The sequence below is a fragment of the Martes martes genome (genome assembly GCF_963455335.1).
Source record: "Martes martes genome assembly, chromosome: 16".
Lineage (NCBI taxonomy): Eukaryota > Metazoa > Chordata > Mammalia > Carnivora > Mustelidae > Martes > Martes martes.
This window is the reverse complement of record NC_137904.1, coordinates 6178312-6191919: the sequence shown is the minus strand read 5'-3', so window position 1 is coordinate 6191919 and position 13608 is coordinate 6178312. Positions and strand designations below refer to the sequence as shown.

At 47.7% G+C, this 13608-nt stretch overlaps 1 long non-coding RNA gene across 1 annotated transcript; it reads left to right on the top strand.

The window, feature by feature from the left end:
• The first annotated feature begins 2005 nt into the window (after window positions 1-2005).
• Window positions 2006-12896, top strand: LOC308357761. The gene is made up of 4 exons (XR_013968242.1): window positions 2006-2376; window positions 4314-4587; window positions 8271-8330; window positions 12404-12896. It is a non-coding gene; the product is annotated as an uncharacterized lncRNA (long non-coding RNA).
• Window positions 12897-13608: the final 712 nt, after the last annotated feature.

Below are 13608 nucleotides of genomic sequence, written 5' to 3'. Positions count from 1 at the left end.
CTCCTTGCTGCATCCAGCTCTCTCCCCCATGTATATAAAATGATGAAACTTAACAGGACCCTCATAGGCAACCTGGTCCTTCAACCCACAGAGGAAAATGAGGCCCAAAGGAAGCGGTCCAGCACCCAAGATCGCGCTGTACCTCCAGCCAGCATTAGACCCCAGGTCTGTACTTCTGCCACAATGTCAAACTATCTGTAGAGTTCTAGATTTTCTAAAGTAAATAATGTCACAGCATGGTCCCTCACACCCTGCTGTCACCTCTGAACTTGTTCTGTCCACCCAACACTCTTCCTCCTCCTCTCCACTGAACTCCAACTTACCTGTCAAGACTCAGCTGAGGGGCGGCTGGGTGGCTCAGCCACTGAGCATCTGCCTTCGGCTCAGGTCACCATCTGACCTGGGGTCAGGTCCTGCATCGGGCTCCCTGCTCAGCGGGGAGCCTGCTTCTCCCTCTCGAACACGCCCTGCTTGCATTCCCTCTCTTGCTATGTCTCTGTCAAATAAATAAATAAAATGGTTTTAAAAAAAGACTCAGCTGAAATGTCCTTTCATCCAAGATCCTTTCCAGACCCTCAAAACCCCCAAGAGGAGAGTAGGTGCTTCTTTATGTTGTCACAGTTTCTTTGTATTTCCCTTATCACAGCATATCATACATTGTTGTTTAATCAGACTATTATAACCTGCAGTGAGCTATAATGACTATAATGACAGTGCTCATTAGGTAGGACCTCACCTACCTTGAAGACCACCATGCCTCCAGCTCTCAGCACAGAAAAATTAACTAAAGAGTGTTACTACTCTGCACTCATTTAAGGGAGTCATTCCCACTCTTACCCTAAAACCTCTTCCCAGAATCAGTGAAAGTGTTACTACTTTCTTCTAGGCCTTATCAGTCAGGAAAGAAAGGAGGCACCAGGATCAACTCCTTAGGAGAAATGCCAGGGACTGTGATAGGACAGTGGGACCGAGGGCCAGGGAACCTGCAGAGAAACTGTCCAGGATAGAAGACTGAAGACCCACTGAATGCCCCGGTTCCAGGATGCCCAGCCATGGGTACACAGAAAAAGGTCAGGCTGACCGATGCCCTCCACAAACCTGTGAGTCTGCTCTGTGACCTTGGTGTAGTCCTGATCTAAGAACCCAAATTACCCTGTCTGAGAACAAGAACGCTATTTGCTTTCCTTATTGGAAAAGAAACCCATAAGCTTTGAGAAAAACTGCACGTGCCAAATGGCAACTACTGTCTCACGCAGTGAGGCGATGCGTGCCCTTGCCTGGCCTTCTATCTTTCCCAATCCCTGGCAGGATCCCGGTGAACTGAGTAACCTCAGGAGCCTGAGCCCTGCCTCGGTGACCCCGCCCTACACAGCCTAATCCCTCAGCCCACCTTAGCCCGCCTCGGGCCCTGGCCCAAAGAGAACGTGCCCTGGCCTCCCTCACCTGTTGGGGGCGCGTAGGCCCGATCAGGGGTCAGTGGGTTTGGCTCCGGCTGGCGGAGGTGGTGAGGGCAGCCCGGGCCGGTTCAGGAGGAGGCTCCCGGCGCCGCAGCTGGAGGCAGCTCCTCCACATCGCCCCCGAGAGCCTGGGGGACAACCGGCGGGAAACCTGAGAGCAGGAAACTGAACGAAGGGATTCCCAAAGCCGCAGGCTGGGGTTGTACGGAAACCTCTCACAACCTCCCCAGAGTCCTCTGCCTCCCCTGGACACCGCCATCTTCCGCCTGACACCAGCGCGAGCTGTCGCTCCTGCTCGCCTCCTGCACACACCCCCAGTCAATCAGTATCACTAACCCACCTTGCCCCGCCCCCTCCATGCTGTGCCTGGGGAAGAAGACTACAAGTCCCAGAGGGCCTCTCGCGCACCCCCCTACGTGATTTCTCCGCCAGCTAATGGGTGGAAGCGCCGCGTGAGCCTGTTCCCTCCCCGCCCGGTGCGCCTGAGCCAATCGAAAGGGTGGTGTGTGTGCGAAGGCAAGTGGGGAGGAGGACTCAGCTCAGGACGCGGGGGGGGGGGGGGGGGGGCCCTGCTCGCAGGTCCCCGGGTCCCGGTGTCCGCTGGAGCGCTTGGTCCGCAGGCAGCGAGCGGGTGGTCCCCCCTCCGGCCCAACCCCGCGCGTGCGCGCCCCGGCCCCTCCCTCCCTGCCACCCGCCTCGGCTCCCGCGTGGCGGCGGCCGTTCCTTTCCCCCTCCCCCCAGCCCTGGCTCCGGAAGACCCCGCGATGCCGGTCCACACTGTGTCCCCCCCACTCCCCGCCCCGCGCCACCCGCCGGCCGGTGCCCATCAACACCCAGCAGCCCGCTCTACAGCAGCTCCAAGTTCCGCGGCCGCCAGAAGAGCAAGGGGAACTCGTAGGACGTAGAGGTGGTGCTGCAGGTGAGCGCCGAGCCGGGCCCGCGGGCCTCCTCGCGGCGCTCACGGGCAGTGTCCGCCCCCGGCTTCTCGAGCCCGCAGCCGCGGACCAGGCCCTCCCCGCAGGGCCTCCTGCACCAGGCGCTTCACCGCCCGGGACCTGCCCAGCTGGTGTCTCACACTCTCCAAGCCCCAGCCCTGACCTGCCCCTCACACCGGAGCCTGTCGGGAGCAGCTCCTGGCAGACCCTGAACACTGTCCCAGACTCGAAGCCGGTGACCGGCCTGCCTGGGATCAGGAAGGGCCCCCCCCGCCCCGTGACTGGCCACCCTCAGACCTGAGTCCTTCCTCCCCAGGACCTTTCGTCCGGAGATCAGCGCCCCCTCCTCCAGTCCCTCTCAGACGCTGAAGAGCCCTCCATTGGTTTCTCCTGACTGGGGACCCTACCCGTGGCTGGGCCCATGTCAAATTATCTCAGACCTGAGACAGTCCTCCTCCCCTCCCCTTTCCTAAGTTCCAGGGATCCTCAAACCCTGGGGCCCTCCTCCCAGGATTTCTTCCTTGGGAGAGCCTAGTTAGTCCCCTCGGACCTGGCGACCTGGCGCACACTCCCTCCATTAGCCCCTGAGCCCTGAGCGCCCCCCAGCCCACAACTGATTCCTAGCCTCTGGTAATGACTCCCTCGAGACCAGGCACTCACATCCTGGGTGCTGCTGAGTGGAGCTCCTCCAAGTCTGTGGGGATCTTGCCTCCTGGCCTCCCTCCCCCCACAGCTGTCCCAGTCTCTTCCTGGCCCAGGCACCCAGCTGCCCCCAGCCCCAGGCCTCCCGCTCTAGGCTTCTCATGCTCCCTGCCTCCATTCTTTGGCCACCTCCAGTCCCCTCCCAGTCTCCCCGGCTTGCTTCCCCAACCCATACCTTCATCTTCCTCCTCCTCGGCTCCAGGGGACCCTCTTTCTGTGTTCTTTTATCTACACAACCAGGGCTTCCTCCTGGTCTCTGATAGCCGTGTGCTGGGAAATCGAACTCACCCCGTATTATCTCTCACACGGTATTTCCTTGCTGTCCATGTACACCTCCCCCCGCCCCCCCTCAATTTGACCTGGATTTCTAAATGCCTGGTGCCAGCCCCTGGTGGCTTTGGAGCGACAGCTTTACCTACTCTGGCCCTTTTCTGCACCTCACCCCTCTCACGCAAATAGGAACACACTTGACATTCTTTTCTCCAGGCAGAGATCAACAGTAGTCCATACTCCTTTTTCTCTCCTTTCCCCGCAAAAACCCTTCCTGTGTAGCTACCCTTGCCTGCCTCAGGATCCACTTTCCTCCTCCCTTTGCCCCTTTTTTCCTTAGTGTGAGGCCCCACCTCCTAAAGCCCCTCCCCATCTGCCCTCTTGAAAGGCCTTTTACAGAAACTCTGAGGACCTAGTGTGCCACCTTACTGCTCCCATGTGTGAGGACAGAACCTAAGATGTGTCTTTGCCTTATGTGCCCTTGGCTCTTTAAAAATAGTAAATTTTGGACAGCCTCTCTTCTGAGCAAGTGGGTGTCCCTCCCAAAAGACAATGCAGATACATTTTCTTTCTGCTAACTGTAGAGCACCATTAACCTCTTTTTTCTTACTGTTTTGGGGGAATCAATAGTTTCATCTTTTTTCGGTGGAGGAAACTGCCTCTTCATGTTAATTGTATCTTTGCTCCATAAACTTAACTTTTTCACGTGAGCCGTGGCATTTGTTATAACTGGAAAACTGTTGTGACTGATTCATTCAGTCTTCATAATTATATGCCTCACGTGGTGATCCCGCTTGTCTTTTGCTTGAAATGTGAGAATTTAGTATAAAGGTAAAGACTCTTTTTTCTTTATTGTGGGGGCAACATCATAAAATTCTGGCAGTGAGGTCCTTGGTGCGGGTCGTGTTTGGAATGATCGTGAATTTGTGCCGATTGTTTATTTTGACAGTTTCTGATGCGGTAGACCAGCAGGGTCACTAAGTGTCAAAGAGAAGTGGTCTTTGACTTCTTCAGCAACTCCCCGCTTCTGTCATTGGTGTGTTGTTTCCAACGTCCTGTCGGGTGCCCGTGTCCTTGTGACCCAATAGAAGTGGTGATTAAGTTGGTGCAGGACTGACTGGTCTCACGGGAGCCCAGAGCAGAAGCCCGGCTCAGACCTCAGTAGGATGTCTGCTGGTGGGAGCTGTGGTCGTGCCCAGGAATGCCGCCCTACATCTGGATTGGTAAGTTCTTTGTCCGTCACTGAGACCATCAGTGGCCTGTGAATTGGCCCATCATCACCCTGGTTTTTCAGCCAGGACCAGTTTCTTGGACTCAGCCTTTTTAGAATATACATCAGCCTCTTTCCTGCTTGCTTGCTTTCTTTCCTAACAGCTTTGTTGAGATACAGTTCGCATCCTATGCAACTCGCCCACTGAAGGTGTTCAGGTCAGTAGTTTTTGGAGTACTCAGAGTTGGGTAAGCATCACTGCAACCTAATTTTAGCCCCCTTTCATCCCCCCAAAGAGAAACCTCACCTCCTAGCCATCACGTTCCCGAAGATTTGCTTATTCTGGCCATTTCACGTATGTAGAGTCATACACTATGGGACCTTTTGTGTCTAGCTTCTGTTGCCGAGTGTCATGTCCTCAACGTTCGCCCGCGTCATAGGATGTGGCTGTGCTTTGTTCCTTTTTATCATTGCATGATAATCTGTTGTATGGATATACAGCATTTTGTTGAGCCTTCGAGCAGTCGGTGAACATTTGGGTGGTTTCCACTTTGGAAACCATTTAACGATGGAGTGAACGTTGCTTTATGAGCTTTCATGTGGACACATCTTCATTCCTCGTGGGAGTGAAATGCTGGGTCCGATGGCAGCTCTGTGCTTACCACTCCGAGGAGCTGCCACGCCGATTTCCAAAGTGCCTAGCCCAGTTTTCATTCCCACCAGCCCCGCATGAGGGTCCAGTTTCCCACAGCCTTGCTGACACTTTCAACTTACTGCCTGTCTCTTTGATCGCAGTCCTGCTAGTGGGTGTGAAGTGGTGTCTCATTGTGGTTTTGATTGGAATCTCCTTAATGACTAACAATGTTGCACATCTTTTCTTGGGCTTTCTGGAGCCCTTCTTTCTTCCTTCCTTCCTTCTTTCTTTCCTCTTAATTCTAGTTTAGAGAGTTTCCCAAACCTTCGTGAGATTCTGGCTGGGTTTCCCTTGTTGCCGTTGTTACTGTAACTACTCTGTTTCTCCTCTGCCATGCAAGGAGCCAAGACCAAAGTGAAGGCCAGGGTCACAGGGAACGGGTACTAGAAAGAGCAGCTGTTGGACACAGCTGTGCTGTGAGACGTTCTTGCTAAACATTTGCCTTGTTATCTTTCTCATCGAGATGCTGGCCTGGCGTTTGGTGTAAGGTCTCTGCATTGTACTGTGTTTGAGTTCACCAACTGTCATCTAGATGAGTTGGGGCAGAATGGGAGGGATACGTGGTTGAACGGAGGCCAGACTGAAATTCTGATTCTTGAGCATGTGATAATCCATGCAAAATGTTAGCCAATTCCCAGTTCGGTTTTTAATCTTATTAGCAGGTATCTTGGACACCTGATAAGCTTTCCAGCAGCTGTGAAACCCCAAAGTGTATTGAATTCAGTGAGAATTGCATACATGAAATTTAAGGCCCCAGGTTAGAGCTGTGTGTCCTTTAAATAAAGTCTTTCACTGAACCGCGTTAGTGCAGATCAACCACTTAGATCACATCCAAGGCCAAGGCCAGCCGATGAGGATATTTCAAGTGCTTTGGCAGTTTTCACGTGGGCTACCTTTGTCACCGGGTCCAAACTGTGGGAGCATTTCAGCTTCATTGAAGCCCGTTTGCTTTGGTGCTGACCTCCTCTGGCTGACTGTGCTCATTACAGTTTTTAAAGATTGCTGGAGTATTTGATTTACCGTGTAAACGAAAGTAGTTAAGTCTCCAAATCTGAAAAATACCACAAAACTTTCCTAGTTGCTTAAAATGAGACCTCGCTTAACATTAAAATCTCAGCGTGCCAGTGGCATTGTACTTGGGTTTGCTTTCTTTCCAGGGGTCTGCTTTTTTTTTTTTTTTTTTTTTAATTAATTTTTTATTTGACAGAGAGAGAAATCACAAGTAGGCAGAGAGGCAGGCAGATAGGAAGGGAGAAGCAGGCTCCCTGCTGAGCAGAGAGCCCGATGTGGGGCTCGATCCCAGGACCCTGGGATCATGACCTGAGCAGAAGGCAGAGGCTTAACCCACTGAGCCACCCAGGTGCCCCAGGGGTCTGCTTTTTAAGGGAGCCCAAGTTATCATGAAATGTGAAAATCTGCCTGTTTGGGACCAGTCTGTATAGGTTTGGGTGAATTGTATCGGTTCAGGTGCCCTAAGCTGTAAGTAAACCATAGCCACCTCAAAATAATTTAAAGAATGAGTGAACCTAGCACTTCTGATTACAAGAAACTCGGAGGTGGTTTGGTTCCAGGTTGGTCATTCAGGGGCCTCATTCCCTTGTCTGTCTCTCCGCTGCCATCCCTGGCATTTCCCGGCCTGTTTGTCCTCATGGTCTCTAGATGGCTGCCGAGGGCCTGGGCGCTCGTGCAGGTACTGCCACTTCCAGGGGAAGAAAGAGGGCCTCCTCAAAAGCCAGCATCTTTCCCAGAGGCCCCCAGGAGACTGACACACATACCTGATTGGTTGGGTCACTCACCCCTTAACTAATGACTCACGAGGGAACAGGGGCACCTGTCTGCCTTGGGTCAGGGCTGACCAGGCCCTGTGGGGCCAGGGTGGGCGCCAGAACAGGATCTGGGCCCTGGCAGCATGGAAAGGTAGGAAATTGGTTATTGGGTAGGCACCCTGCAGTGTCTCAGCAACCCATAAGTGGTGGATACGCAGCCTTAACATCTCCCATGCCTGTTACCCCTGTTCATTGTAGCCTCCCAACTCTTCACCAAGAAATACAGGCGCTCATCTATGAAATGGGCAGAGTGAACACTCAATAATATATTCCGATCTGGGGGTCAGCATTTTGGTTCATAACGGAAATGTTTGCCCAAGAAGTCTTCGTATGAGGTCTTTTCTGAATATGCTGCCCATTTCATAAAGAACTAATGCACAGGGGCGCGTGGGTGGCTCAGTCCTTAAGCGTCTGAACCTTCATCTCCGGTCATGATCCCGGGGTCCTGGGATCGAGCACCCCATCGGGCTCCCTGCTCAGCAGGAAGCCTGCTTCTCCCTCTCCCACTCCCCCTGCTTGCGTTCCCTCTCTCTCTGTGTCTCTCTCTGTCAGAGAGATTTATTTATTTATAAATAAATTAAATAAAATCTTAAAAAAAAAAAGAACTAATGCAGGATTGTGTAGTGTGAGTGTAGGGGAGGAATACACTCCTGAGACCGGCGGGAGGCCTGTGTACGTGGGCTCGCTGCTCCAGAAAGGCACTTAGGTCTCAAGGTACTCAGCAGAGGAGGTTGAGAGGGTCCTGGGATCAGCTGGCTTGGTCTGAACAGGCCCATGGGTAGGGCGGACTCACGAAAGTCTGGAAGGCCGGTGATCCCTGGCCCAGCTCGGTGGGCACCCACCTCCAGACCTCCCTTAGCCCACCCGGCCTGTGCCCGCAGGACACGTGGATTTCCACAGCATCCCCAGCTTGTCCCAGGGGTTCCTCCATTTTTTTTTTCTTTTTTTAAAGATTTTATTTATTTATTTGACACAGAGAGATCACAGGTAGGCAGAGAGGCAGGCAGAGAGAGAGGAAGAAGCACGCTCCCTGCCAAGCAGAGAGCCCGATGCGGGACTCGATCCCAAGACCCCGAGATCATGACCCGAGCCGAAGGCAGAGGCTTAACCCACTGAGCCACCCAGGCGCCCCGGGTTCCTCCATTTGTTACCAGACTGTGTGTCCTTTCCTTCCAGCATGTGGACACGGGGAACTCGTACCTTTGTGGATACCTGAAGATAAAAGGCCTTACTGAGGTAAGCACTCCTTCAAATGAACTAGAACTAGACAGTGGGCCGCACACGTGGCCTTCTCGGTGTGAAGGGCCAAGAGCGTAGACTCTGAGGCCCGACTAAAGCTCCCTGTGAAGTTGTACTTCACACACAAAGGATGTAGTTTTGATGTGTCCAGTTGGAAAGTGTACGGATGCACACATCTTTAAAGTTTACAAAGAAGTCACAGTGTTCCCAACACTATTGATTTTCTTCTTAATCCTTTGGTGGGAAAAAAATAGAGTCGGAATATGGCTACCTCTCATCCTAAGTTTAATGGTTTCTGAGCTATGCATTAATCCATCCAGGCCTGAGGTCTTCGACATTCCTTAAACCCCTTCGCTCACAGGAACAATGTCAGGGGATCGCCCAGATCCTAACCCAAGGAGCTACTAGGGAAATGTAGAGGGTTTTTCCTTTCTCTGCACCAAACTTTTAAAATCTCAGAACTCCTGGGAATATGGAGAGCAAGAAAGAGCATCCATTCTTTCCCTGCTAGTGAGTCAGCAGGAAGAGAAGGAGGGGACGGAGCCCAGCCGCCTAACTCCTCCATGAGGGCCTGGGTCTGACCTGGCTGCTGTGGCGGGGGCCTGACCAGTCCTCCCTGTCTCCACGGCCCAGCTCCACCGAGCCTTGGGAAGGCCTGGAGGGATGTCCTTTCTCTGCCCCTTGCTGGTGCCATGAGCTTTCGTTTCTCTTTCCTCATCTATAAAATGAGAATGAAAAATAACTGCTCTGCTACTGTTGTGGTGAACACAGCACAAGGCTTAGCATTGTCAAATCACCATACGGACCCACAACCCGTGTGATGGTGCGTGTCAACTAGACTGGGATAGTAAATAGAGTAGGATAGGAGAGGATATGGGGCGCCTGGGTGGCTCAGTGGGTTAAAGCCTCTGCCTTCGGCTCATGATCCCAGGGTCCTGGGATCGAGCCCCACCTCGGGCTGTCTGCTAGGCAGGGAGCCTGCTTCCCTTCCTCTCTCTCTGCCTGCCTCTCTGCCTACTTGTGATCTCTGTCTGTCAAATAAATAAATAAAATCTTTTTAAAAAAATCTCAAGTCAGGTACTAACTGATCCAGAACTTTGTCTCTTAGTAGATCTCCCTAAAACAGATAAGCATGACTTAGTTTATACTTTTATTTTATTTATTTATTTAAAGATTTTATCTATTAGAGAGCAAGAGAGAGCATGAACAGGGGGATGGGCAGAGAGAGAGAGAGAGAGAAGCAGACTCCTCGTTGAGCAGGTTTGACCTGGCCTGAGTAGATGCTTAACTGATGAAGCCACCCAGGCACCCCTTTATTTATTTGTTTGTTTATTTATTTTTAGATTTTGTTTATTTGACAGAGAGAGATCGCAAGTAGGCAGAGAGGCAGGAAGCGAGAGAGAGGAGGAAGCAGTCTCCCCACCGAGCAGAGAGCCCGATGTGGGACTTGATCCCAGGACCCCGGGATCGTGACCTGAGCCGAAGGCAGAGGCTTTAACCCACTGAGCCACCCAGGTGCCCCTATATATATAAAATATAAATAATATTAATCCTGAAGAGCAATTCCCTTGAAGCCAGTTCTTCTCAACTTTGTATGTCCTTGCCTTCACTGTTCTTACTCGGTGATCATGAGTCATACAGGGAGGCATGCCCTAAGGAGTGGTTAAGAATCATTGCTGGAGGGGTGCCTGGGTGGCTCAGTGGGTTAAGCTTCTGCCTTTGGCTCAGGTCATGATCTCAGGATCTTGGACTCAAGCCCCACATGGGGCTCTCTGCTTCCCCCTGCTTCCCCCTCTCTCTCTCTGCCTGCCTCTCTGCCTACTTGTGATCTCTGTCAAATAAATAAATAATATGTTTAAAAAAAAAGAATCACTGCTCAATATACTGATAGTAACATCTCATATGAGTACAAATATATACATAATTACATAAATATGTATATTTATGTATATATAAAAATATAACTATTTTCTCATTGATGGAAGCATGAGAAAGTTGCTCTTCTGTTTATGCTTCCGTTGCCATAAATGTGTGATTATTTTACCCCACCTGACCCGAAAACTGATTTGAGATAGCCTATACAATGAAATCAGTCCAACAGTGTAAAGGTAATCCAAAAACTTGTAATAAAGGAAAAGGTCAGTAAAATCATATAAATTCAATAGTATGTTTACTGTGTAAAGCACATGACAGTAACACATTACGTTAAAGAAAGATCTAATCCAAATATTCAAGGATGATTTATCATTAGAGTATCATGCAATGTTTTACTGTGCTAATATATATAATATGTATATGTGTGTGTGTGTGTGTGTGTGTGTATGTATCTTGGTAGATGTCATAACATTTTTAAAAAGATTTTATTTGAGAGAAAGAGAGAAAAAGCACAAGTGGGGAGAGGGGCAGAGGAGCAGGAGAAGCAGACTGCTTGAGCAGGGAGCTCTACATGGGGCTCCATCCCAAGACTCCCAAATCATGAGCTGAGCCAAAGGCGGATAGATGGTTAACCTACCAAGCCACCCACAGGCCCCATGCCAACATTTTATAAACTTCAAATTTTGCAGTGATTACAAACTTTGAAAACACTAGGCATAAAAGGGAACTTTTTTTTAGCACAGCAAAACCTGCATATTTAAAGACATCATATATGTAATGAACAAATTTTAAGACATTAAAGACATTCCATCCCTTGCCAGTTGCTCTTTTCTTGAACTTGTTTCTCTGACTTTTCAGGAATTCCACATCTGGAGCTCTCTATAGTTCACTTTCCAACCTTGGAACTCGGAACTCGTTAATACCATTCAACTAATGATATTCCCTGGTTTGGCCCTGTCACCTTTGGAGGCTAGAAGAGATATATACTTTCCAAGGAGATAATTACTCATTCCAAAAAACCTCCAATTTGCTAATAGGCCAACTGGAAATTTAGGAAAACCTGTACAATTTTAATGGATATGAACAATTCCTTCTTTGTAAACTATCTTCCTGGTTTATTTCTCAATTTGTATATGCATTTTATATTCTTGTTTTTCTAAGAATATGAGTATATAGTATACATGTATGTGCACATATTATGTGAACAGAGAACTGTCATAAGTTTGTGATTCTCTAATGATGCTTATGGGTACATTGTTTTGGTTTTATTTTTAGAACATTACTAGAAATATTAAGAATACAGATTCTATTAGGATGTTTCTGACATAGAGTGTTGATCTCTGATCAACAGATCAGACAGACCCCTATAAAATAACTTGGGGAAAGGAAGATACAAGTGGAAGAAATAAGCAGAATTTGGAGTCCTTGAGATTATAAATAATAATGTCAGTTCTTAATATATTTCTTATAAGTTGTGAAAACAATTTCACTGTGTCTCTCATGGCTATGAATCTCAGTTCTGTTGAAAGCATATTTTTGCTTTTTAAAAATTTTATTTTCTTTTATGTCTCTTTGTTTAGTGTTTTGATTTCTTTTTCCCTTTTTATTGAATGTTTTCTTTACCTTATAATTACTAAATCAGAATCTCAAGTTATGATATTAAGTAATTGAAAATTTTAAGTCTTTAGTATTCTATAGAGATACATATGACTATAGAAATATGTTTTAAATATTGTTAAGTAAAAACAATTCTTAGGCACAACACAATTTAAATATATATATATATGCACATATACATATACATATATACATATACATATATATAATATATATATAGACTCAAAGTTTTGAGTAAAAGTCATAGCAAAAGAAGTCCACCAGAGTAGTTGCGTATTATGATGGGTTGATTTGGGGCCTTGTAATCAGAGATAGAGAGGGAGAAATAACATAAAATAAAATAACAGAGAAATTGTGCATGAGTTAGTATTTGTGGTAAAGACTGAGTCATTATTCACCCACACCACTGCCTCCTATGAACACAATGGAAGACTGTGTCTTTTAGACTCCGTATGAGTTGATTGCAACCATGGAAGTGAGTTCTGAATGACGAAATGAAAAACAGCACTTTTAGCGTAATCATTACACCTTGTGCATAATCACCCCTTTGTTCTCTTTTCTTCTGCTTGTGAATTCAGCATCACAGATGAAAAGAACTGGATACTTGACTTACCCCGGAGAGTCTGCCTGGCTCATCACACTGGACTATGACTAGGTGAGAAAGAATCATTTAGGCTGCTAAGCTGGCGAGATGTGGTGTCGGTAGAGTACCTAGCAATAATCACCCTTAACAGGATGATGATGGGGTACCAGGAAGCATATGATTGACTAAAAGCCGTTTCTGTGGGAGAACTGTAAAAGAAAAAGGGAAAAGAAAAACCGAAGAGGAAAGATTCCACACAACATTATTTTACAAAGCCTCCATACAAATCAGTGTTCATATGTATTATTATATAAGCAAAAGTAGAGAAGAGAATTCTTATTATTTAAAACAGTCACACGTTCAAGTTTTGTCCATATTAGAGTACTGGAACAAAATACTCCTTTCTGCTATTAAAAACCAGATAACCCAAATAAAAGAGTTGTTTTCAGAAACTGGAAAACACAGCATGGGAGTGTGACACATAAGGCAAGAAAAAAAGAGGTTAAAGTCATGGTTACTTCGTTTGCTATCTAAAAACACTTTCTGGATCATGGCACTGGAATGAGAAATCCAATGGTAACTGTGTTGTCTTGTTGCATTGAGGAAATGGAAATTACCTTTGGGGAAGCCTGAGCCAGCTGGTCATGCAAAGCAGAATACTCTAAAGGATGGAGGTAGGCAGAGGGATCCTTCTTAATTGTGGGTGCGTATTAATCTGTGCACACAAAGGAGTAACCTTCATCAGGCTAAGGAGGTGAACATTCTCAGGAGCTCTATGCTGGATAAATCAGAGATCACACAGACCTGGGAGTCATTTGGATAACTGGGGTGTTCAGGTGAGACACAGAATTGGTTTTTTTTGTTTTTTGTTTTGTTTTGTTTTGTTTTTTAAGCAGGAATGACCTAACCTAGAGTAAAGGTTATTTTAGACCTTCCCTACAAAGCTTAAAAAGAAGTGTCCCAACAGACCAAAGTAGTCAGTTAAAATGTATGTTATGCCCAAATGTATCTATGAATTAAATCAGTCTCAGTCAAATTCCAAACAGAAGCCTTATAGAAACTGAAAAGTACATTCAAAATCCATGCAGAAATGAAGGGAACTTAGAATAACCAAAATAATTTTGAAAAATAAGAACAACTTTGGAGATTTACACCACTTAAATTCAAGATTCATTATAAAGGTCAAAAATCATGACAGTG